Below are 23995 nucleotides of genomic sequence, written 5' to 3'. Positions count from 1 at the left end.
AAAAGGGGCTAAGAACTAAAAAATCTCGTGGAAGTGAGAAAGATGTCGGGGAATATACAATTGGGCAGAAACAAAATTTTGAGCATTCAGGTCGAAAACCTATGTTGTTAGCACCTATATTACCTGTTTATTTTCATAATTCATTATGATTGTAAATATATAAATAAATAAATAAAATTTTGAGCACAATATTGTTTGGGACAATTTTTTTAAGCATATAATATTTTTGGGTGCAAAATGCTTCCAAACATATTATATGTTCACATAATAACATATTGTTTTTTAGAAGACAACATTATTGAATTTGGATGCAAAAATACAAAATGTTTGGAACTTAGACTACCCAAACATATATTGTTTAGACTAATATGCTTTAAAACATATTATATATTGGAAGAGATCAAACATATAAATGTTTGGGCAATACCCAAAAATGTATATGCTTGAAGCAAAATATGTTTGGGAGTATATGTTACAGAAGCGATTTTTTATAAGCGTGTAGAAAGTTTTGTAAAAAGTTTATTTCTATAGCAATGTTTGTCAACATTTTATTTCCATAGAAAATTTTGTCAAAATTTTATTTCTATAGAAAATTTTGTAAAAAATTTATTTCTGTAGAAAATTTTGTCAACATTTTATTTCTATAGACAATTTTGTCAACATTTTATTTCTATAGAACATTTTGTCAACATTTTATTTCTATAGAAAATTTTGTCAACATTTTATTTCTATAGAAAAATTTTGTCAAAATTTTATTGTCAACATTTTACTTCCATAGAAAATTTTGTCAACATTTTATTTCTATAGAAAATTTTGTCAAGTTTTTATTTCTATAGAAAATTTTGTCAAAATTTTATTTCTATAGAAAATTTTGTCAAACTGAATTATATACGTATTTAATCGGCCTTTTTTATACCCTCCACCATAGGATGGGGGTATATTAACTTTGTAATTCCGTTTGTCACACATCGAAATATTGCTCTAAGACCCCATAAAGTATAAATATTCTGGGTCGTGGTGAAATTCTGAGTCGATCTAAGCATGTCCGAACGAAACTAGTTATCGACTTGAAACTTGGCACAAGTAGTTGTTATTGATGTAGGTCAGATGGTATTGAAAATGGGCCATATCGGCCCACGTTTACGTATAGCCCCCATATAAACCGATCCCCAAATTTGGCTTGCGGAGCCTTCCGGAGCAGCAAAATTCATCCGATCCGGTTGAAATTTGGTACGTGGTCTAAGTATACGGTCTCTAACAAGCATGCAAAAATTGGTCCATATCGGTCCATAATTATATATAGCCCCCATATAAACCGATCCCCAGATTTGACCTCCGGAGCCTCTTGGAGGGGCAAAATTCATCCGATCCGGTTGAAATTTGGTACCTGATGTTAGTATACGGTCTCTAACAACCATGCAAAAATTGGTCCATATCGGTCCATAAATATATATAGCTCCCATATAAACCGATCCCCAGATTTGACCTCCGGAGCCTCTTGGAGGAGCAAACTTCATCCTACCCGATTGAAATTTGGTACGTGGTGTTAGTATATGGTCTCTAACAACCACGCAAAAACTGGTCCATATCGGTCCATAATTATATATAGCTCCCATATAAACCGATCCCCAGATTTGACCTCCGGAGCCTCTTGGAGGGGCAAAAGTCATCCGATGCGGTTGAAATTGGGTACCTGATGTTAGTATACGGTCTCTAACAAGCATGCAAAAATTGGTCCATATCGGTCCATAATTATATATAGCTCCCATATAAACCGATCCCCAGATTTGAACTCTGGAGCCTCTTGGATGAGCAAAATTCATCCGATCCAATTGAAATTTAGTACGTGGTGTTAGTATATGGTCTCTAACAACCATGCAAAAAGTGGTCCATATCGGTCCATAATTATATATAGCTCCCATATAAACCGATCCCCAGATTTGACCTCCGGAGTCTCTTGGAGGAGCAAAAGTCATCCGATGCGGTTGAAATTTGGTACATTTCGTTAGTATATGGCCTCTAACAGCCATGTAAAAATTGTCAAATTTTATTACTATAGAAAGTTTTGTCAAAATTTCATTTCTATAGAAGGTTTTGTAAAAAGTTTATTTCTATAGCAATGTTTGTCAACATTTTATTTCCATAGAAAATTTTGTCAAAATTTTATTTCTATAGAAAATTTTGTAAAAAATTTATTTCTGTAGAAAATTTTGTCAACATTTTATTTCTATAGACAATTTTGTCAATATTTTATTTCTATAGAACATTTTGTCAACATTTTATTTCTATAGACAATTTTGTCAACATTTTATTTCTATAGAACATTTTGTCAACATTTTATTTCTATAGAAAATTTTGTCAACATTTTATTTCTATAGAAAATTTTGTCAAGTTTTTATTTTTATAGAAAATTTTGTCAAAATTTTATTTCTATAGAAAATTTTGTCAAACTGAATTATATACGTATTTAATCGGCCTTTTTTTGTTTAATATATACCCCTTATGGACTAACTTACAATTTAGAAGACAGTGTTAAAAAGTTTTACGATACCTTGCCATCGGCAAGTGTTATCGCAACCCAAGTAATTCGATTGTGGATGACAGCCTTTAGTAGAAGTTCCTACGCAATCCATGGTGGAGGGTACATAAGATTCGGCCTGGCCGAACTTACGGCCGTATATACTTGTTTTTTAATTGATACTATCATTTTCGTGATTGAAGACATTTCAATTAAAAAATTAATTGGATCAGTTAATTTCGTGATTGAATCAGAATTTTTTTTTTTTTTTTGTGTGTAACTATGCATTGCATCAACAAAAAACATAACTAACTCAGTTTTGTATAAAAATGACATAATAAAAACATTTTTATGATTTAAGTTTTTATTTACAAATAAAAATAAAGATCTTTAATATTTACGTCTATAATCGGGCAACGATCTTCGACAATTGGATCAAAAACTCTTATTGATTGACTCTCAAATTAAGAGGTACAATTTTCTATATAGATAAAATTTTAACAAAATCTTCTATAGAAGTAAAATGTTGAGGAAATGTTGAGAAATTGAATTTTTCAAAGATTTGATTAGAAATAAAATTTTGCAAGAATTTACTATAAAAAAATAAAATTTTGACAAAATTTTCTATGAAAATAAAATTTTGATAAAATTTTCTTTGAAAATAAATTTTTGACAAAATTTTCTATGAAAATAAAATTTTGATAAAATTTTCTATAAAAAATATATTTTTGACTAAAATTTTCTATAGAAATAATTTTTTTAACAAAAATTTCTAAAGAAATATAGATTTGACAAAATTTTCTGTAGAAATAAAATTTTGGCAAAATTTTCTAAAGAAATAAAATTTTTACAAAAATTTTATATAGAAATAAAATTTTCACAAAATTTTCTATAGAAATAAATGTTGACAACCTTTTCTGTAGAAATAAAATGTTAACAAAATTTTCTATCAATTCAATATAAAACATTTCTTTTGAATAAACCAAAAATGTTTTATATACTAACCACAAAAACTTCGAAATGTTTTTTTTTTATTTGATAGATTGTTGGTAAAATTTTCTTCAAATTTTGGTGGTAGATTATTTTTGGCATGAGTGGCAACCGTGATACTAATACTGTAGATGTAAATTGAGGTATGGCTCTTACATGTCTGAAATTTCTAGCAAAAACTACTTTCGCCTGGCTCTAAACGTGTATACGGACTGCTTCTGTTCAAAATTTTTGAACGGAACTAATATCGTCATTTTTGGGGGCAAAAATCGGAAAATCGGCATTTGCTATTTTTTGAGTAAAAAATCGTCAAAATGCCGATAAATCGGCAAAATTGGCAGCCCTGGACGGGGATGACAAACAAACTACGCGGCTTGCTGACTATATAGATCAACTCATAGCTTCACATAAAACTATGTATATATTTTCTATGCCTTCCAGTTAGTTTTTGGATGAATGCACTATTAGAATGTGTAATTTGTCACCATCTTATTTCTTGGGTAATGGCCTCTCGGCAGTCTTCGAGTACAAGAGCCACAACAACAACATGAATCAATTGAGTATAGAAATTGTTTAAATCGATTGAGAGAGAACGGAATCAAATTGAGAAAATATAATGATTTTGGCTTTTGCCCATTTGATTGAAAATGTGAGTAACTTGAATGTACTCTCATACAACGTCTACGCTCACACAACCACACAGTAAACATGGGGACGATATTAAAACAAATTGAAAAACAAAAACATTTTGCACACTGCCAATATAAAGCTATAACCAAAGATTATAGAAGAGGAAGATGGGAGATTGGCTACTGAGCACATCAAACCATTTACCACATTAGTTTAATACTCGAACCAAACGCGTATACGACAAGTATTGACATAGCATTAAAATGCAAATAAAAAGAAATTAAGTGCACGAAATAAATTTCCATAAAGGGGAAAATGTAATTTATATTGTTGTTGGCTAAAATTTATCATTGTTTCATTAAGAAAATTAAATTTTTCATTTAAAAAATAAAAACGAAAAACAACTAAATGATTACAAACATGTATTGAACTAACATGGTAAATGCAACATTTGGTATGACGCATGCCAATTTCCTATCTTCCTCAAGTTTATTGTCTTTGGCTATAACTGTACCTGTGTTTAACATGAATCTCGAACAACACATAACAGTCTACATTTACTCGATAGTTTGGTAAATGAATAGAATTGCAAACACTCGGTATGAAATCAAATTGAAAACTCATACGACAACAAAGCAATTGCATTGCTTACAAACAATCTATTCAATAATGCACATACATACCTAATTGTATCCGCTTGTGTATTTAAGTTTACTAAAATTAATCTTGAATTATGATTTGCCACTATCTTTTGCGATTATCTGTCTGTTCTTATTTATTAACAAAAAAATGAAATACATATACATAACACACACTAAACACAGAGTTCACACAAATAAATATAAAGAGTGATTTGTTAAGAGCTTGATAACTTTTTTTTTAAAAAAAACGCATAAAATTTGCAAAATCTCATCGGTTCTTTATTTGAAACGTTAGATTGGTCCATGACATTTACTTTTTGAAGATAATTTCATTTAAATGTTGACCGCGGCTGCGTCTTAGGTGGTCCATTCGGAAAGTCCAATTTTGGGCAACTTTTTCGAGCATTTCGGCCGGAATAGCCCGAATTTCTTCGGAAATGTTGTCTTCCAAAGCTGGAATAGTTGCTGGCTTATTTCTGTAGACTTTAGACTTGACGTAGCCCCACAAAAAATAGTCTAAAGGCGTCAAATCGCATGATCTTGGTGGCCAACTTACCGGTCCATTTCTTGAGATGAATTGTTCTCCGAAGTTTTCCCTCAAAATGGCCATAGAATCGCGAGCTGTGTGGCATGTAGCGCCATCTTGTTGAAACCACATGTCAACCAAGTTCAGTTCTTCCATTTTTGGCAACAAAAAGTTTGTTAGCATCGAACGATAGCGATCGCCATTCACCGTAACGTTGCGTCCAACAGCATCTTTGAAAAAATACGGTCCAATGATTCCACCAGCGTACAAACCACACCAAACAGTGCATTTTTCGGGATGCATGGGCAGTTCTTGAACGGTTTCTGGTTGCTCTTCACTCCAAATGCGGCAATTTTGCTTATTTACGTAGCCATTCAACCAGAAATGAGCCTCATCGCTGGACAAAATTTGTCGATAAAAAAGCGGATTTTCTGCCAACTTTTCTAGGGCCCATTCACTGAAAATTCGACGTTGTGGCAGATCGTTCTGCTATTCATGATGAAATGTCAAAGCATACTGAGCATCTTTCTCTTTGACACCATGTCTGAAATCCCACGTGATCTGTCAAATACTAATGCATGAAAATCCTAACCTCAAAAGAATCACCCTTTATAAAGTGATCAAGGTCATAGTATTGAAACAAAAACCAACCGCACAGCAAAAGTTCAAAACCGGGACTAACTATTTCGATGTGTATGCATCAAATTAAAAAACGTTTCCAAATGGAGACGGAAACTCACTCTCCCAAATTTCGAGAAACTCCCTCTCTCTCTCTCCCAAATTGCAAGAAACTCTTTCAACAGAGAACGCAAAACAGGGATGGAAAATACAATTTTTAAGAAAGTACAAAAAAGGTATTTTTTGAGCGGAAAGGTACTTTTTACTAAATTTCAACAAAAATTTCACTGGAAAATTATTGTCAAGAGACTAAATTTTATAGAAAATAAAATTTTGACAAAATTTTCTATATAAATAAAATTTTGCAAAAATTTTCTATAGAAATAAAATTTTGCAAAAAAAATCTCTAGAAAAAAATGTTGCACAATTTTTTCTATAGAAATAAAATTTTGCACAAAATTCCTATAGAAATAAAATTTTTGCAAAATTTTCAATTGAAATAAAATTTTGACAAAATTTTCTATAAAAAAAAATTTTTGCAAAAATTCTATATAGAAATAAAATTTTGACAACATTTTCTACCGAAATAAAAAATCGATAGTATAGAATCGCATTCTTTTTTCGACTAAAACATTCTTGAAGTTCAATAAAATCCTTTTTTTGACTATGTCTTTTACAAAATCGAGATTTTCTTCCCACATGAACATGTCTGTTTTGCCATATTTGTAAAATACTATTAGCAAATAAGTTTGATAAAGACTTTTTCAAAATATTAAAATATTTTGTCAAAGCTATTGTACCATAAATCTGATATCGACCCAAAAATGTCTACACAAAAGGTACTAGATCATTCGCGGGGTACTACGGTACTGACCGGGGTGAAAAAGTATTGGAAAAAGTACTATAGTACTGCATTTTCCATCCCTGACGCAAAATAAGTAACTCTCCAAACTCTACAAAGGTTTTGCAACTTCACTGAGAGCACAAAATCTTGCACTCGGAGATTTTTTTTTTTGGTTCTTACGGTTCTGGCTTATTATGTGGTAGTATTGATAGCATATGTTTTGCAAACGCAAAACAGGGAACATCAAATATAAGAAATGGCCACTAGAATCCCAAAAAAACATAACTCATCGAATGGATTTGCCAGCAAAATCACTCTGACTAAGCAAAAACAACAATCGACAAGTGTTCGTTGTTAGTGGTTTATTGCAAAGACAATAAATTCTAGGAAGATAGGAAATTGGCTTGCGTCATACCAAACGTTGCATTTACCATGTTAGTTCCATACAGCGTTGCCAATTTAGCTATTTTCTCGCTAGATTTGGCTTTTTTTGAAGACGTTTAGCGGAAAAAAATGTATTTAGCTTTTAGATTTTTTCTGGCTTTTTTTCATGACCCTTTTAGCTATGTTTGGCTTTTTTTATTTTCGTCATGTTTCTATCGAAATATGGATAAAACGGCACTTTTAGTAAATTATTAGGAATATTAGCATTTGACTCGTTTATTTATTTTATATTATTATAATATTCTAAAGCTATTATGATATTACTAAATTCAAATAGTAGATGTGAATTGCTTTGTATACTGAGAAAATATTGCCGTGAGGGCAAAGATTTCATGTCCTTAAAATACGAACGCGAATGTTGGTTATAATAGCATTTGTGAATTTCTCTTATATGAACTGTTTTCCTTGCCCAAAAGCCGATAAAGTCGTTTTGTCGTTATAAAGGGTGGTTAAAATTTCAAGGGCCGATGTTGATTTTGAATAAAATACAAACTATTTAGGAAATTATTATACCCTCCATCATAGGATGGGGGTATATTAACTTTGCCATTCCGTTTGTAACACATCGAAATATTGCTCTAAGACCCCATAAAGTATATATATTCTGGTTCGTGGTGAAATTCTGAGTCGATCTGAGCATGTCCGTCCGTCCGTCCGTCTGTTGAAATCACGCTAACTTCTGAACGAAACAAGCTATCGACTTGAAACTTGGCACAAGTAGTTGTTATCGATGTAGGTCGGATGGTATTGAAAATGGGTCATATCGTTCCACTTTTACGTATAGCCCCAATATAAAGGGACCCTCAGATTTGGCTTGTGGAGCCTCTAACAGAAGCATTTTTCATCCGATCCGGCTGAAATTTGGTATATGGTGTTGGTACATGGTCTCTAACAACCATGCAAAAATTGGTCCACATCGGTCCATAAAAGAGAAACAAATTTCATCCGATCCGGCTGCAATTTGGTACATAATGTTGGTATATGGTCTCTAACAACCATACAAAAATTGGTCCACATCGGTCCATAATTATATATAGCCCCCATATAAACCGATCCCCAGATTTGGTTTGTGGAGCCTCTAAGAGAAGCATATTTCATCCGATACGGTTGAAATTTGGTACATGATGTTGGTATATGGTCTCTAACAACCATGCAAAAATTGGTCCACATCGGTTCATAATTATATATAGCCCCCATATAAACCGATCCCCAGATTTGGCTTGCGAAGTCTCCAAGAGAAGCAAATTTCATCCAATCCGGTTGTAATTTGGTACATGGTGTTAGTATATGATCTTTAACAACCATGCAAAAATTGGTCCACATCGGTCCATAATTATATATAGCCCCCATATAAACCGATCCCCAGATTTGGTTTGTGGAGCCTCTAAGAGAAGCATATTTCATCCGATACGCTTGAAATTTGGTACATGATGTTGGTATATGGTCTCTAACAACCGTGCAAAAATTGGTCCACATCGGTTCATAATTATATATAGCCCCCATATAAACCGATCCCCAGATTTGGCTTGCGAAGTCTCCAAGAGAAGCAAATTTCATCCAATCCGGTTGTAATTTGGTACATGGTGTTAGTATATGATCTTTAACAACCGTGCCAGAATTGGTCCATATCGGTCCATAATTATATATAGCCCCCATATAAAACATTCTCCAGATTTGACGTCCGGAGCCTCTTGGAGAAGCAAAATTCATCCGATCCGGTCGCTAACAACCATACCAAAATTGGTCCAATCACACAAAAATTGGTCCATATCGGTTCATAATCATGGTTGCCACTAGATCCAAAAATAATCTACCAAAATTTTATTTCTATAGAAAATTTTGTCAAAATTTTATTTCTATAGAAAATTTTGTCAAAATTTTATTTCTAGAGAAAATTTTGTTAAAATTTTATTCGGTTCATAATAAAATTTTCATCATTGTCAAAATTTTATTTCTATAGAAAATTTTGTCAAAATTTTATTTCTAGAGAAGATTTTGTTAAAATTTTATTCGGTTCATAATAAAATTTTCATCATTGTCAAAATTTTATTTCTATAGAAAATTTTGTCAAAATTTTATTTCTATAGAAAATGTTGTTCAAATTTTATTCGGTTCATAATCATGGTTGCCACTCGAGCCAAAAATAATCTACCAAGATTTTATTTCTATAGAAAATTTTGTCAAAAGTTTATTTCTATAGAAAATTTTGTTAAAATTTCATTTCTGTAGAAATTTTTGTCAACATTTTCTTTCTATAGAAAATTTTGTGAAAATTTTTATTTCTATAGAAAATTTTGTGAAAATTTTATTTCTATAGAAAATGTTGTTAAAATTTTATTTCTGCAGAAAATTTTGTCAAAATTTGATGTCTACTTTGTCAAACTGAATTATATACGTATTGGATCGATCTTTTTTGATTTTATATATACCACGTATGGACTTACATACAATTTAGAAGATGGTGTTAGGAGGTTTTAAGCGTCGGCAAGCGTTACCGCAACTTAAGTAATTCGATTGTGGATGGCAGTGTTTAGATGAAGTTTCTACGCAATCCATGATGGAGGGTACATAAACTTCGGCCTGGCCGAACTTACGGCCGTATATACTTGTTGTAATTTTATTTTATTATGATATATTGGTATTACTCAATTATGTATGGAACAAAATATCGGCCAAATGGGCGCCGCGACCTCGGTGGCGCACCTTCATCCGATGGTCCAAATTTTCGATGACGCTGAGGCATAATGGAGGTTCTATGCCGTTAATGTGCCGAATTATCTCATCCTTTAGCTCTTGAATTGTTGCTGGCTTATCGACGTACACCTTTTCTTTCAAATAACCCCAAAGAAAATAGTCCAACGGTGTCAAATCACATGATCTTGGCGGCCAATTGACATCGTTATTACATGAGATAACACGGTCATTGAATTTTTTGAGCCATTGTTTCGTTAGCTGTGTGACAAGTGGCACCGTCCTGCTGAAACCACATATCGTCCACATCCATATCTTCCAATTCGGGCCATAAAAAGTTCGTTATCATCTCACGAAAGCGAACACCATTCACAGTAACTGCCTGACCGGCCTCATTTTGGAAAAAATACGGCCCGATGATGCCGCCAGCCCATAAACCGCACCAAACAGTCACTCTTTGTGAGTGCATTGGTTTTTCGATAATCACTCTTGGATTCTCATTCACCCAAATGCGGCAATTCTGTTTATAGGTAAGTACTATGTTCGCTTTTCGAGTTGAAATTTTCGCGGTTACTTTAATAAAACAGTTCAATATGAAGTAGATAAATTAATTCAATTGATGCGCAGTTTCTTGTTCCCCTAGATTTCGGCAAGACTTTACAGGAATATTTTGGTTTTAATTTATAATTTTGATTATTTCAGGAAAAGTAATCGCGAAAATAAAGTGATTTTCAACTCGAAAACCGAACATAGTACCCACCTTATTGACGAATCCACTGAGGTGAGGTGTGCATCATCACTGAAGATGATTTTCTTCGAAAATTGATCAACCACTGTTGCCATTTCTTGGAACCATTCTGCCCATACACGACGTCCTTGGTTCAAATTGAGTAAGTCTGAAATAGAGAAATGTCTAATAAAATTCGGAAAAAACTTGGCGTTTAGGTGTGGTTCACATTCAACATCGGCCCTTACAATTTAGTTAAGTGAATCAACTTAAAAATGGGTATCTTTACAAGAAAGAAGGCTAGGGTCAATTGTAAAAATTATTCAATTATTGAAATAGTCTTTAAATTTGTGGAGTTTTTGTATCTTGACCACAAACCAAAACAGCGTTCAAAAATAGAAGACATTTTTCAACACTGTATTTTAAAAACGTATACATAGAATAATTTCTACTTGAATTCGAGTTTGAATTTGGAAATTTAAGTTGTCGTTAGCATGTTTTTAAAGCATTTGGATAGCTCATGAAAAAAAAAACTGAAAAAACGAATAAATTCAAATTACACTCGGAATCAATACCAAAATCTTTAGTGTACAACATCTTTGGAACCGGACAAGCTATTTTTCAGTGTATGTAAGAAATAATTAAGGAAATAAAGTTTTGAGTGTGGTATTATTTTTTTAACATCAAACAAATACAATAAACAAGTAAGGAAAGTCTAAAGTCGGGCGGGGCCGACTATATTATACCCTGCACCACTTTGTAAATCCACATTTTCGATACTATATAAAATCCGACAAATGTGTTGGGTGCTATATATAAAGGTTTTTGTCCCAAATACATACATTTAAATCTGACTCCATCTGAAAAAAATTTGTAATCTATAGACTTAAAATTTAAGTCGGCTAATGCCTTGGGATGGTAGACTACGAGGGCAGTTCGGAAACTTCTGAGCCTAGCACAAAAAGCGCGGTATAAACAGAAAAAAGATAAGTGTTTTGGAAACTTCCATCCCTGTTATGAAGACATGTTACATTTTGTTTCGATCTGGCAACTCCTTCATATAGAAACAGGTGTTCAAAAAAGACGCATCCGCATTTTTTCTACAATGGAAAAATTAGAAATGCGTGCTGTCATTAAATATTTACATATGTTAAAAAAGGTTTATCGGGACAAGAAATTCATAATGATATGGTGAATGTGTTAGGTGAAAGTGCTCCTTCATATGCAACAGTAAAAAATTGGGTTGCTGAATTTAAATGTGGTCGTACAAGCATTGAAAATGAACCACGTAGTGGACGTCCAAAAACAGCAACAACAATAGAAATTGTAGCCAAAGTGCATGATATGGTATGAAACGATCGACGAATAAAAGTGCGTGAAATTGCTAATATCATGGGCATCTCAAATGATCGAGTCCATTCAATTTTGCATGAAGAACTACAGAAGAAAAAGCTTTCTGCAAGATGGGTGCCGCATTTGTTAACAGTCGATCAAAAACGCATAAGAATGAACATTTCTCAAGCTTGTTTGTATCGTTTTAAGCGAAATAAAATGGAGTTTAAGCGTCATTTCATAACTGTTGATGAGACATGGTTCCGCCACTATACTCCAGAGACAAAATAACAATCCAAACAATGGACTGAAGCTGGTGGAAGTGCCCCAAAGAAGGCAAAAAGAACTCAATCGGCTGGTAAGGTTATGGCAACGGTTTTTTGGGACTTCAAAGGTATTTTATTGATTGACTATCTGCAAAAGGGTAAAATAATAAATTCAGAGTACTATTGCAACCTTTTGGATCAATTAAATGTACAAATTCGAGAAAAACGTTCTGGCTTACAACACAAAAAAGTAATTTTTCATCAAGACAACGCATCAGCGCACAAGAGTGTTTTAACAATGGCTACACCCAGAGAAGGAATATGATCACCTCAAGCATGTTTTAAGAGCAAAATGTTATTTTTGGGTGGTGACCATGTAACATGGTTTTCGCAACCATGTTATTTTCTCGGAAATCATGTATCTGATTTCGGCAACCAGGTTATATTGTATTGACGTTTCAGAAGATTATATTGAAAAATAAAAATATTTTTGAAAAACTAACTATTCTCTTTTATTGGTAAGCTAAGAAGCTTCCGGACCGCCCTCGTATGTTAGTAAAAAACAAGTAAGGAAAGTCTAAAGTCGGGCGGGGCCGACTATATTATACTCTGCACCACTTTGTAGATCTAAAATTTCGATACCATATCACATCCGTCAAATGTGTTGGGGGTTATATATAAAGGTTTGTCCCAAATACATACATTTAAATATCACTCGATCTGGACAGAATTTGATAGACTTCTACAAAATCTATAGACTCAAAATTTAAGTAGGCTAATGCACTAGGGTGGAACACAATGTTAGTAAAAAAATATGGGAAACATTTAAATTTGAAGCAATTTTAAGGAAACTTTCCAAAAGTTTATTTATGTATTAGAAGTTTAGGAAAATTAGAGTCATTTTTACAACTTTTCGACTAAGAAGTGGCGATTTTACAAGGAAAATGTTGGTATTTTGACCATTTTTGTCGAAATCAGAAAAACATATATATGGGAGCTATATCTAAATCTGAACCGATTTCAACCAAATTTGGCGCGCATAGCAACAATGCTAATTATACTCCCTGTGCAAAATTTCAACTAAATCGGAGTTAAAAATTGGCCTCTGTGGTCATATGCAGTGTTACCGTTGTGCGACTTTAGTCGCATTTTGAAACCTTTCTGACTTCATGCAACTTTTTGTGCGACTTTTTTTTTTCAATATGCAAAATGTGCGACTTTAGTCGCAAAAGGGAAGTGCTTCAATTTGAAGCAATTTTTATAAATGGGAATTCATCACCGTACACCTTGCGTGGGAGCCACTGTTGTACAATGGCCCTCTTTGGTCATGTATTGATCCCCAGTTTCGTTCAAACAGCAAAATGTTTTCAGCGGTGGATGCTGAGTGCTTCAAAGTTTCTCTAAGTACTTCACCGCAATGTGAAACGCCGTTTACACTCGGTTATAAAAAGGAGTTCACTGGTCATTGAGCTTCCCATAAAAGCACTCATTAATAAGAGAGAAGTAAAGTAAATCACGTATAGTATCACAATGGAACTTAACCTACGATATCTAACCTACACGGTGTTATGGTTTGTTCAGTTGTTGTTTTTTGCATATGGTATTCAAACAATAGGTCCGTTCTAGTACCAAATAATTTTTGATAATTATCACAAGGTTTTACTGGAAGTCGTACGTTTACTCCAAAAAGTCTGCAAAAGAGAGCAGAGAGACTGCAAATGTGACATTTGAGATATAGAGAAGTTGCAAGTTTTTGCTAGGGATTTTTTGCCAGTAAAAACTTGCAAGAGTTTGTCATAAACAAATCATATGTGCAATATATTTCGTAGAGGTTATTAAAAATGTAATATAAAAAATAATTTTATTTATTATTTTAATTGATTAAGAAGCTTCAAATTGGCTGACGATAAATTGGTACTGGACGGCGTTCGCGTACATTTCTGGTAATTTTAGCAAAGAGAAAACTATCCATTTTTACTCTATTGAAAGTTTCCGTTTTACTGGATTTTATGTTGGCAAAATATCTTTGTATGTTAAAGAGACTGTTCCTTTATTGTTTTTGTGTTGTTTTATAGAACATTTTTTGTAATAAAAAGACCTCACAAATGTAAGCTACTTTTTTGTGCGACCTTTTTTTCAATATACAACTTTTTTGCGACTTTTTCAAAATTTCCAACGGTAACACTGGTCATATGAGTGTAAATCGGGCGAAAGCTATATATGGGAGATATATCTAAATCTGAACCGATTTCAACCAAATTTGGCACGCATAGCTGTAATGGTAATTCTATTCCCTGTGCAAAATTTCAACTAAATCGGAGCAAAAAATTGGCCTCTGTGGTCATATGAGTGTAAATCGGCCGAAAGCTATATATGGGAGCTATATCTAAATCTGAACCGATTTCAACCAAATTTGGCACGCATAGCTACAATGCAAACAGGGAGTAGCCCTGTGCAAAATTTTAATTAAATCGGAATAAAAGATTGACCACTGTGGTCATATGAGTGTAAATCGGGCGAACGATATATGTGGGAGCTATATCTAAATCTGAACCGATTTCAATAAAATTTGGCATACTTGACTACACTACTAGTTGTACTCCTAGTGCAAAATTTCAACCAAATTTGGGTAAAACTGTGGCTTCTGGCACCGTATTAGTCCATAACGGGCGAAAGATATATATATGGGAGCTATATCTAAATCTGAACCGATTTCAATAAAATTTGGCACACTTGACTATAGTACTAATTGTTCTTCTTGTGCAAAATTTTAAGCAAATTAGGGTAAAACTCTGCCTTCTGTGGCCATATAAGTCCAAATCGGGCGAAATATATATGGGAGCTATATCTAAATCTGAACCGATTTCTTCCAAAATCAATAGGGATCTGTTCTGAGCCAAAACACATTCTTGTGCCAAATTTGAAGTCGATTAGACTAAAACTGCGACCTAGACTTTGATTACAAAAATGTGTTCACGGACAGATGGACATGGCTATATCGACTCAGAAGCCCACCCTGAGCATTTTTGCCAAAGATACCATGTGCCTATCTCGTCTCCTTCTGGGTGTTGCAAACATATGCACTAACTTATAATACCCTGTTCCACAGTGTGGCGCAGGGTATAAATATGGGAAACATTTAAATCGGAAGCACTACTAGTTGTACTCCTAGTGCAAAATTTCAACCAAATTTGGGTAAAACTCTGTCTTCTGGGACCGTATTAGTCCACATCGGGCGAAAGATATATATGGGAGCTATATCTAAATCTGAACCGATTTCAATAAAATTTGGCACACTTGACTCTAGTACTAATTGTTCTTCTTGTGGAAAATTTTAAGCAAATTAGGGTAAAACTCTTGCTTCTGGGGCCATATAAGTCCATATCGGGCGAAATATATATATGGGAGCTATATCTAAATCTGAACCGATTTCTTCAATAGGGTTCTAATCTGAGCCAAAGTACATACTTGTGCCAAATTTGAAGTCGATTGGACTAAAACTGCGACCTAGACTTTGATTACAAAAATGTGTTCACGGACAGACGGACATGGCTATATCGACTCAGCAGCCCACCCTGAGCATTTTTGCCAAAGACACCATGTGTCTATCTCGTCTCCTTCTGGGTGTTGCAAACTTATGCACTAACTTATAATACCCTGTTCCACAGTGTGGCGCAGGTTATAAAAAGCTTGTTTACATTACAAGTTATGAAAATCGTCAACTTACAACTACATCACATTGAAAAATCGTAAAAAACCTTAAAAAGAAACACTTGTTTCGAGCATTGTGAAAAATCGTTGTTTAAAATCGTTGTCAAATCGTCAGAGGCCAAATTTACCATCAAAAATCGTTAGAGTTGGCACCGCTGTATGCACTTATGTTCAATAAACCACTAACAACGAACACTTGTCGATTTTTGTTTTTGTTTTAGTCAGAGTGCTTTTGCTGGCAAATCCATTCGATAAGTTATTCTAGTGGCCATTTCTTATATTTGATGTTCCCTGTTTTGCGTTTGCAAAACACATGCTATCAATACTACCACATAATAAGCCAAAACCGTTAGAACCATAAAAAAATCTCCGAGTGTTGGAGTTTGTGCTCTCAGTGAATTTGCAAAACCATTGTAGATTTTGGAGAGTTATTTATTTTGCGTTCTCTATTGAGAGAGTTTCATGCAATTTTGGAGAGAGAGTTTCTCGAAATTTGGGAGAGTGAGTTTCCGTCTCCATTTGGAAACTTTTTTAATTTGATGCATACACATCGAAATAGTTAGTCCCGGTTTTGAACTTTTGCTGTGCGGTTGGTTTTTGTTTCAATACTATGACCTTGATCACTTTATATATTTATTTGTGTGAACTCTGTGTTTAGTGTGTGTTATGTATATGTATTTCATTTTTTTGTTAATAAATAAGAACAGACAGATAATCGCAAAAGATAGTGGCAAATCAAAATCCAAGATTAATTTTAGTAAACTTAAATACACAAGCGGATACAATTAGGTATGTATGTGCATTATTGAATAGATTGTTTGTAAGCAATGCAATTGCTTTGTTGTCGTATGAGTTTTCAATTTGATTTCATACCGAGTGTTTGCAATTCTATTCCTTTACCAAACTATCAAGTAAATGTAGACTGTTATGTGTTGTTCGAGATTCATGTTAAACACAGGTACAGTTATAGCTTTATATTGGCAGTGTGCAAAATGTTTTTGTTTTTCAATTTGTTTTAATATCGTCCCCATGTTTACTGTGTGGTTTTGTGAGCGTAGACGTTGTATGAGAGTACATTCAAGTTACTCACATTTTCCATCAAATGGGCAAACAGTGTTGCCAATTTGGTGCTTTTAGCACCAAATTTTGTGCTTTTTGATCGCTAAAAAGCACAAAATTGCCTTTTTGGTGCCTTTTCAAAAAAAGCACCAACTTGGTGCTTTCTGGCATTTTCATTCAGTGCTTTTGGTGCTTTTTTATTTTGAACAGTATTAAGTTTAATTGATACAAAAATTTTGATTAGACTTTCAAGAGCCGAAGAAACTCAAATTTATTGCCAATTATAGAATTTGATTGTTATGAAGTTGGTATTGATTATTTTTTAATTAATATTGTTATTTAGGGTATTCTGCAGGAAAGTCGAGCGATGAGTGTCGAATTTTTGAATTTGGTAAAGATGTCATTAAAAACGTTTGTATTAAATTCACAAAGGCACGCACAACTGAAATAAGCAATAGACTCCTTCCATATATTAATATTTTGAAAGTTGAAAAACATCACTGATCAAAATGAATTGGACGAAAGCATTAAAACTGATCAAAGTGTATACTTGAATAGCGGTTCATAATGGTGAGTACTAAGTTCGAGTTTTGCCGCTAAAGTGAAAACTATATCAGTAAAAAAGGCATAAAATTATGCATATTTGCTGCAAATTGTATTATAACTTGATAGGGAATAGCCAAAATTTTCACAAAGTTTGTATTCCTTAAAATGATTTATTAAATAAAAGTAATTCTGAAAAAATGACTATTTTAGAGGCTAAACTCGATCTTAATACCCACTTAACTTCTTAAAATTCAATTCACAAAAGTTCTATAATACATCTTCGGAAGTTTTTATACCCTCCATCATAGGATGGGGGTATATTAACTTTGTCATTCCGTTTGTAACACATCGAAATATTGCTCTAAGACCCCATAAAGTATATATATTCTTGGTCGTGGTGAAATTCTGAGTCGATCTAAGCATGTCCGTCCGTCCGTCCGTCCGCTATCGACTTGAAACTTGGCGCAAGTAGCTGTTATCGATGTAGGTCGGATGGTATTGAAAATGGGCCATATCGGTCCACTTTTACGTATAGCCCCCATATAAAGGGACCCTCAGATGTGGCTTGTGGAGCCTCTAACAGAAGCATATTTCATCCGAACCGGCTGAAATTTGGCATATGATGTTGGTATATGGTCTCTAACAACCATGCAAAAATTGGTCCATATCGGTCCATATTTATATATAGCCCCCATATAAACCGATCCCCAGATTTGGCTTGCGGAGCCTCAAAGAGAAGCAAATTTCATCCGATCCGCCTGAAATTTGGTACATGATATTGGTATATGGTCTCTAACAACCATGCAAAAATTGGTCCACATCGCTTCATAATTATATATAGCCCCCATATAAACCGATCCCCAGATTTGGCTTGCGAAGTCTCCAAGAGAAGCAAATTTCATCCAATCCGGTTGTAATTTGGAACATGGTGTTAGTATATGATCTTTAACAACCGTGCCAGAATTGGTCCATATCGGTCCATAATTATATATAGCCCCCATATAAAACATTCTCCAGATTTGACCTCCGGAGCCTCTTGGAGTAGCAAAATTCATCCGATCCGGTTCAAATTAGGAACGTCGTGTTAGTATATGGTCGCTAACAACCATACCAAAATTGGTCCAATCACACAAAAATTGGTCCATATCGGTTCATAATCATGGTTGCCACTAGAGCCAAAAATAATCTACCAAAATTTTATTTCTATAGAAAATTTTGTCAAAATTTTATTTCTATAGAAAATTTTGTCAAAATTTTATTTCTATAGGAAATTTTGTTAAAATTTTATTCGGTTCATAATATAATTTTCATCATTGTCATAATTTTATTTCTATAAAAAATTTTGTCAAAATTTTATTTCTATAGAAAATTTTGTTCAAATTTTATTCGGTTCATAATCATGGTTGCCACTCGAGCCAAAAATAATCTACCAAGATTTTATTTCTATAGAAAATTTTGTCAAAAGTTTATTTCTATAGAAAATGTTGTTAAAAATTTATTTCTGTAGAAATTTTTGTCAAAATGTTCTTTCTATAGAAAATTTTGTCAAAATTTTTATTTCTATAGAAAATTTTGTGAAAATTTTATTTCTATAGAAAATTTTGTTAAAATTTTATGTCTACTTTACCGCAACTTAAGTAATTCGATTGTGGATGGCAGTGTTTAGATGAAGGTTCTACGCAATCCATGATGGAGGGTACATAAGCTTCGGCCTGGCCGAACTTACGGCCGTATATACTTGTTTTTTTTTTAGTAGAGCATTTAATTTTCGATTTTGTGGTGGAAGGTGGTATGTTAGAATTTATAATATTTTTTTGGTGCTTTTTGGCCTTGGGGAGTTGGCAACACTGTGGGCAAAAGCCAAAATCATTATATTTTCTCAATTTGACTCCCTTCTCTCTAAATCTCTTTAAACAATTTCTATACTCAATTGATTCAATGTTGTTGTTGTGACTGTTGTCCTCGAAGAAACTAGTGACTGCCGATCAGGGATGGAAAATGCAAATGATTTAGTACCTTTTGTGTAGACATTTTTGTGCCGATATAAGATTTATTGTACACTAGTTTTGACAACATATTTTAATATTTTGAAAAAAATCTTTAACAGACTTATTAAAACTACAAAAAAATATTAATTAGCAAAAATATTGTCAACATTTTATTTCTACAGAAAATTTTGTAAAAGTTTTTCTTTTGGAAAATTTTTTCAAAAATTTTATTTATATAGAAAATTTTGTGAAAATTTTATTTCTAAAGAAAATTTTGTAAAAATTTTATTTCCATAGAAAATTTTGTAAAATTTTTTCTTTTGGAAAATTTTGTCAACATTTTATTTCTATAGAAAATTTTGTCAAAATTTTATTTCTAAAGAAAATTTTATCAAAATTTTATTTCTATAGAAAAATTTGTCAAAATTTTATTTCTATAGAAAATTTTGTCAAAATTTTATTTTAAAGAATTTTTGTTTAAATTGTATTTCTAATGAAAATGTTGTCAAAATTTTATTTCTATAGAATATTTAGTTAAACTTTTGTTTCTGTTGAAAATTTGTTAAATTTTATTTTTATAGAAAATTTTATCAAAATTTTATATCTATAGAAAGTTTTGTCAAAACTTAATTTCGGTAGAAAATTTTATCAAAATTTTATATCTATAGAAAGTTTTATCAAAACTTTATTTCGGTAGAAAATTTTGTCAAAATTTTTTTCCACAGGAAATTTTTTAAAAAATGTTATTTCTATAAAAAATTTTGTCAAAATTTCATTTCTCTAGAAAATTTTGTCAAAATTTTATTTCTATAAAACATTTTGTCAAAATTTGATTTAATTGTTGTTGTTGTTTTTGATTTCAGCTTAAAACTATGCATTGACAAGCTGAAATCAAAAATAACAACAATGATTAAAGAAAAAGAAAAACAATAACAAACAAAACGAATGGAAAATTTTATTTCTATAGAAAAATATGTCAAACTTTTATTTCTATAAAATTTTGTCAAAATTTTATTTTTATAGAATTTTGACAAAATTCAGTACCGTAGTACCCCCGCAAATGATTTAGTACCTTTTGTGTAGACATTTTTGTGCCGATATCAGATTTATTGTACACTAGTTTTGACAACATATTTTAATATTTTGAAAAAAATCTTTAACAGACTTATTAAAACTACAAAAAAATATTAATTAGCAAAAATATTGTCAAAATTTTATTTCTATAGAAAATTTTGTAAAATTTTTTCTTTTGGAAATTTTTTTCAAAAATTTTATTTATATAGAAAATTTTGTCAAAATTTTATTTCTAAAGAAAATTTTGTAAAAATTTTATTTCCATAGAAAATTTTGTAAAATTTTTTCTTTTGGAAAATTTTGTCAAAATTTTATTTCTATAGAAAATTTTGTCAAAATTTTATTTCTAAAGAAAATTTTATCAAAATTTTATTTCTATAGAAAAATTTGTCAAAATTTTAATGGAAAATTTTATTTCTATAGAAAAATATGTCCAAATTTTATTTCTATAAAATTTTGTCAAAATTTTATTTTTATAGAATTTTGACAAAATTCAGTACCGTAGGACCCCCGCAAATGATTTAGTACCTTTTGTGTAGACATTTTTGTGCCGATATCAGATTTATTGTACACTAGTTTTGACAACATATTTTAATATTTTGAAAAAAATCTTTAACAGACTTATTAAAACTACAAAAAAATATTAATTAGCAAAAATATTGTCAAAATTTTATTTCTACAGAAAATTTTGTAAAATTTTTTTCTTTTGGAAATTTTTTTCAAAAATTTTATTTATATAGAAAATTTTGTCAAAATTTTATTTCTAAAGTAAATTTTGTAAAAATTTTATTTCCATAGAAAATTTTGTAAAATTTTTTCTTTTGGAAAATTTTGTCAAAATTTTATTTCTATAGAAAATTTTGTCAAAATTTTATTTCTAAAGAAAATTTTATCAAAATTTTATTTCTATAGAAAAATTTGTCAAAATTTTATTTCTATAGAAAATTTTGTCAAAATTTTATTTTAAAGAATTTTTGTTTAAATTTTATTTCTAATGAAAATGTTGTCAACATTTTATTTCTATAGAATATTTAGTCAAACTTTTGTTTCTGTTGAAAATTTGTTAAATTTTATTTTTATAGAAAATTTTATCAAAATTTTATATCTATAGAAAGTTTTGTCAAAACTTAATTTCGGTAGAAAATTTTATCAAAATTTTATATCTATAGAAAGTTTTATCAAAACTTTATTTCGGTAGAAAATTTTGTCAAAATTTTTTTCCACAGGAAATTTTTTAAAAAATGTTATTTCTATAAAAAATTTGGTCAAAATTTCATTTCTCTAGAAAATTTTGTCAAAATTTTATTTCTATAAAACATTTTGTCAAAATTTTATTTAATTGTTGTTGTTGTTTTTGATTTCAGCTTAAAACCATGCATTGACAAGCTGAAATCAAAAATAACAACAATGATTAAAGAAAAAGAAAAACAATAACAAACAAAACGAATGGAAAATTTTATTTCTATAGAAAAATATGTCAAACTTTTATTTCTATAAAATTTTGTCAAAATTTTATTTTTATAGAATTTTGACAAAATTCAGTACCGTAGTACCCCCGCAAATGATTTAGTACCTTTTGTGTAGACATTTTTGTGCCGATATCAGATTTATTGTACACTAGTTTTGACAACATATTTTAATATTTTGAAAAAAATCTTTAACAGACTTATTAAAACTACAAAAAAATATTAATTAGCAAAAATATTGTCAAAATTTTATTTCTATAGAAAATTTTGTAAAATTTTTTCTTTTGGAAATTTTTTTCAAAAATTTTATTTATATAGAAAATTTTGTCAAAATTTTATTTCTAAAGAAAATTTTGTAAAAATTTTATTTCCATAGAAAATTTTGTAAAATTTTTTCTTTTGGAAAATTTTGTCAAAATTTTATTTCTATAGAAAATTTTGTCAAAATTTTATTTCTAAAGAAAATTTTATCAAAATTTTATTTCTATAGAAAAATTTGTCAAAATTTTAATGGAAAATTTTATTTCTATAGAAAAATATGTCCAAATTTTATTTCTATAAAATTTTGTCAAAATTTTATTTTTATAGAATTTTGACAAAATTCAGTACCGTAGGACCCCCGCAAATGATTTAGTACCTTTTGTGTAGACATTTTTGTGCCGATATCAGATTTATTGTACACTAGTTTTGACAACATATTTTAATATTTTGAAAAAAATCTTTAACAGACTTATTAAAACTACAAAAAAATATTAATTAGCAAAAATATTGTCAAAATTTTATTTCTACAGAAAATTTTGTAAAATTTTTTTCTTTTGGAAATTTTTTTCAAAAATTTTATTTATATAGAAAATTTTGTCAAAATTTTATTTCTAAAGAAAATTTTGTAAAAATTTTATTTCCATAGAAAATTTTGTAAAATTTTTTCTTTTGGAAAATTTTGTCAAAATTTTATTTCTATAGAAAATTTTGTCAAAATTTTATTTCTAAAGAAAATTTTATCAAAATTTTATTTCTATAGAAAAATTTGTCAAAATTTTATTTCTATAGAAAATTTTGTCAAAATTTTATTTTAAAGAATTTTTGTTTAAATTTTATTTCTAATGAAAATGTTGTCAACATTTTATTTCTATAGAATATTTAGTCAAACTTTTGTTTCTGTTGAAAATTTGTTAAATTTTATTTTTATAGAAAATTTTATCTAAATTTTATATCTATAGAAAGTTTTGTCAAAACTTAATTTCGGTAGAAAATTTTATCAAAATTTTATATCTATAGAAAGTTTTATCAAAACTTTATTTCGGTAGAAAATTTTGTCAAAATTTTTTTCCACAGGAAATTTTTTAAAAAATGTTATTTCTATAAAAAATTTGGTCAAAATTTCATTTCTCTAGAAAATTTTGTCAAAATTTTATTTCTATAAAACATTTTGTCAAAATTTTATTTAATTGTTGTTGTTGTTTTTGATTTCAGCTTAAAACCATGCATTGACATGCTGAAATCAAAAACAACAACAATGATTAAAGAAAAAAAAACTATAAAAAACAAAACGAATGGAAAATTTTATTTCTATAGAAAAATTTGTCAAAATTTTATTTCTATAAAATTTTGTCAAAATTTTATTTTTATAGAATTTTTGTTGAAATTTTATTTCTGATGAAAATTTTGTCAAAATTTTATTTCTATAGAAAAATTTGTCAAAATTGTATTTCTATAGAAAATTTCGCCAAAAATTTATTTTTATTTATCTACAGAAAATTTATGAAATACAATGAATTCTACCAATCTACCAAACGGTGATTACAATACTACTATTTATAATCTTTGTAAGTGGATATAAAACGAAAGAAAAAATAATTAAAATTGAGGAGTTGACAAACAAAATTCAGTTTAAAGGTGCTCTTGACAATAATCATCCTATGGA

Source organism: Haematobia irritans, chromosome 4, assembly GCF_050003625.1.
Source record: "Haematobia irritans isolate KBUSLIRL chromosome 4, ASM5000362v1, whole genome shotgun sequence".
Lineage (NCBI taxonomy): Eukaryota > Metazoa > Arthropoda > Insecta > Diptera > Muscidae > Haematobia > Haematobia irritans.
Note: the sequence above shows the minus strand (reverse complement) of the source record.